General features: G+C 40.9%; 1 protein-coding gene across 1 annotated transcript in view; it reads right to left on the bottom strand.

Annotated features, from left to right (window-relative positions):
• Window positions 1-4,242, bottom strand: part of LOC124429053 (carbonic anhydrase 7-like) — a 393,187-nt gene that overhangs the window by 202,766 nt on the left and 186,179 nt on the right. The gene's annotated exons all lie outside the window — the stretch shown is intronic.

Raw genomic sequence — 4,242 nt, 5'->3', positions numbered from 1 at the left:
GTTTTTTTTCCCCCCCCCCCCCTATTAAAATGCCTCGAGCGACACGAGATGTTCTCTTTTTGTACCTTTTTTTATTTTTTCAAATGGATGCAATTGATGAAACCGTTTTGTAATTTACGGTTATAAATTAATGTAATTTAATAGGGTATCGTAACGAGTTCAACATCATGGATTCCCTATGTTACAAAAACGTGAATAAGCAGAATGTGCACATGTTATCTCGTACGAGTGTTCCAATATACCGCAAAAATCAGATAGAAAAATGGTTAGGATTATTACGGAAATACGATTTGATGCAACATCAAATGCAAAATCTCGAACAAATATTTTTGGCGCTCGATATCGATTATGATCTTCGCAAATACACTTTTAAAGCTTCGAGACGATAGCAGGATTTCCGGATGTATTTTTAAGGTGTTGCTCGCACGACGTGCGCCAAAGTAAACCGCTTTCATAATGGACTGCTTAAACGTTGATCCACTTGAGGGAAACGAGAGGAGAAGGGCTTCTAAAAATCTTTCCCCTTTCATACAACTATTTTTTCTATTTTTTGTCCTCTCCCTTTCCCTCCTTTTCCTTTTTGGTCAACGTTTCAGCATCGTTCTTTATTCATTTAAATTTGCCTCCGCGCATAATTCTCTTTCCTTTGAAGCCGACCCAAGTACGTTAGCCTTGGAGTAAGAGGAAGGAAAGTAAAGGTTCCTTAGATATATTAGATTTGTTATTTCTTTTTTTTTCTCTCTCTCTTTTCTCTTTCGTACGTTCAATGCTCGTAAATTTCAATTATAGATCCGAGAAAATAAAACATTTTCATTTTTGAAAATTATCAAAATATTAGTAGAGATAAAACGTGTTAAATGCGTAAGCTCAACGAGTACAATCGAGACTCGTTTTATAAAGGAAAAAGATAGTTAACGAGAATGATTCAAGTATATGAACTAAAAGTCAGGTCAGCGATAAATATTAATTATCGGTCTTGTGTCCAACACGGACGTTGGAAATAATGCGAAGATATGTGCAATCGCGTGGCCTCCAATTACATATGACGATTGGTGCAATAAATAGAACGATAACTTTGCCTTCTTACGTATAGATAACTATGGTAGATAAAGGGTATTATAAATGGGCTAGTTGGCGACGTTTTCGCAGGTCACTTAATCATCTCTAAGAAGACTCTGATGTATTCTAGCAACAAGATTGTGAACGTTAAGTGGGTCTTGATTAACGTCGTACAACTTTGTCAGAAAGAGGGAGAGAGAGAGAGAGAGAGAGAGAGAGAGAGAGAGAGAGAGAGAGAGAGAGAAGAAAAGAGAAAGTACAGTATACGATATATAATGAAAATGCGTTCTCGCGAGCGTGAAAATTGTTACCTAGCTAGATGGAAGATCGATAAGCATCCCGAAAAGTATCCCAAGAACCACGTCACGGTTTCTCGTAAATCTTTAAACACGTCGAACGCGAGATTTCGCGCTGTGAAGTAAATAAAACAGTTCTCCCATCATTATTCCCTCCGCGGAGCGTGAATTTCCCCTCGAATTTCTTTCTGCTTATGTAATTCTACGACTCCGCTTGAAAGAAACGAGGTGAGTGTGAGTAAGAAAGAGAGATCCCCGACGGGGAACAGCGGGTGAGACTGAAATTGCGACGGTGCAAGCCGCGTCTCGGGTTCGAGTCAAACCGCAATAAAAAGCAGGGAAGAAACCGGAATAAAATATGAGGAATACGTTCGCGCTATCCTTTCTGCGTCCGTAAAGAGAAAGAAAAAGATAAGAGAGAAAGGGAACGAGCTCGTTTGAGGACAAGGGATGAGAGAAAGAGAAAGAGAGAGAAAAAGTGGAGATGGTATTACTTCGATACGTTTCGAGGAAATACGCGAATGGCAAAAGATGGAGCCATTCCAACAGTAGTTTCTACGATGACAAATCCTACTGAAATTTTTTCCTAGTCCATTCAAATTTTTAACTTTCTTTTATTATTTTATTTCCCACGAATCGTGTCAATGGTCCTTTAGCCGAGTTATCGTATTGTCGATAATTGCGATGATTGTTCGTTTGACATTTAAAGACGAGCGAAAAGCATTTTCTTTTCCTCTATAGCTTTTCACATTGAAAAAAATGAGAACGACAAAGAATCCTCGTGAAAAGTTTAATCATATTTCTGGATATATTTCATGAAAAAATGTGTATTACAATGGAATATTTATTATAATCCTGTAAACTGCAAATTATATAGAAAAAACTTTTGCACCGCAAATATGAATATGAAACCTTGTAATATTTATAATTATTTCTATGAAATATTCACTCTAGTACTTTAAAATATAAATGTCAATTGAGGAAATTCAGGAGATATATATTTAGATAGTTAAGATCAATCGGGCAGAAAATTTGTAGGGAAGAAAAGTTGTAGTAAGTGGGAAACACAAAAGCAAAGGTTTTCTCTCTTTCGATGTCCCTCTGTCGATTAGGACTATGCGGGCATATTGCCAATACCGATCGACTTCGTATCAGATCGCACGCTCGTCAGTTAGCATTGAAATTTCGATTGGTTCGCATCGATGCACCTCTACCTCCTCTATCACCCTCGGAAAGCCCGAGGGAGTGAGCTCCGATTTGTCTCCGTGCCGCACGCTTTGTTTTCCTCATCGGTGCTAGTTCGGTTCACTCTCATCTCTCTTGCTTTCTCTGTCTACGTTGGTCCACCCCGGTCGTGGCTTACCAACATTTATCTATGTCCCACCTTCGTGTTCGTCTCCATCGACGAGGACCTGCGGGTGGCCTCCTGCGAGCATTCTCCGCTAAATACACATGGGGTAAGCTCAAGCCTAAACAGATTTCTCTGGCAAAACTTTCGTCCACTCGATCAACGGAGAAGGAGAAAGAAAGATAATGTTTAATGTTCAGTTTTTAAAAAGATCTCTAACATTTTTCTCTGACTCATTTCAATGGATTCATAAGACACTTTGGTTATCTTAAAGTTTCTCATATCTTATTGTTAAATGTTAAAGATACTTTGAGTAACGTGTTAAATCTGTTAGATAGAAAATCACGTCTTCTCCTTTAATCTCCTCCGTAATCCCATTGACACGTACCTACCAACGCTCTCGCTTTCCGAGTCTCTCTCCCTTTTCTCAATGAGATCAACTCACGCGATTCCCCTAATTAGTTCCATACTCGGTTTCGAACTTATGTCGAGAAAGTAGCACATGCGAGCGAACTGTATTTATCGGTCTGGATTTATTGCCCTCGATTATATTGATATTTCTAATACGAACTATTCCTGAAATGTTCATAAATTAAATCTATTTCCAGTAAATCTGTGAAGGTTCTTATTTAATCGAGGAAAAATTTAATAAAATTTCCGAGCTACTATATTTGACGTTAAATTCAACGTCGATGCGATCTCGACATTCATCTTTAGACGTCAGCGACAAGAAACGTCCATGGTTCTCTGGTGGATTTGGTTTCTCAAAGAGTAGCTCGTGACAAATAGCCGGCATATCGTCGACAGCAAGCTCGAGGTACACCTACGCGATAACAACACGAGCAACATAGAGAGACGTAGGTGTGTCCTTTCATGCGCAGCAATTTCCCTTAAACTCTCCTCTTTAAGCCACATCGCGGCGACGCTAGTGGTGGTGTATGGTGATGGGAAGGGTGGGATGGAAGGGATGCAAATAAACTCGAGATCCCACACGTGACGCGTCCGAGTAGCCACTCGCTTCTACCCAAGTCGCTCTCTCCGTTCTACGATCCGAGGCTCAATTACGAGCAGAGGAAAGGGTTACCGCTCTCTCTCTCTCTCTCTCTCTCTCTCTCTCTCTCTCTTCGCTTCACCATCGCGAACGAAATGGGAGTAGTAATACGGTTGCTACTGGCTCTGTCGCTGATGGCCCTGCTGGTGGTGGTGATACGCTGAGGTGAAACGGTTCAAGAGGCTACGGACTTCTTTCACGACTCGCTATTCACCAAAGAAGAAAAAGAAAGAAGAAGAGGGAGACCTCGAAGAAAGTGCACGCACCCGAGGCATGTAATTGCCACGGTGTTTATAATTGTTGCGCGCTCTCGTCTTTGCACGGCTGCTCTTCAATCTCCTCTCTCTTTCTCTTTCTCTTTCTCTTTCTCTTTCTCCTTCGAAGGGAACTCACGAGTTCCCTCGCGGCCCACTCCGCCGTGGGCTCTTCAACGACACGGCGAAGAGAGACGAAAAATTAGTCTGAGGATAAGCGACTTACCCTGGTCT

The sequence above is a fragment of the Vespa crabro genome, chromosome 14 (genome assembly GCF_910589235.1).
Source record: "Vespa crabro chromosome 14, iyVesCrab1.2, whole genome shotgun sequence".
Classification (NCBI taxonomy): domain Eukaryota; kingdom Metazoa; phylum Arthropoda; class Insecta; order Hymenoptera; family Vespidae; genus Vespa; species Vespa crabro.
Note: the sequence above shows the minus strand (reverse complement) of the source record. Positions and strands in the feature narration are given on the sequence as shown.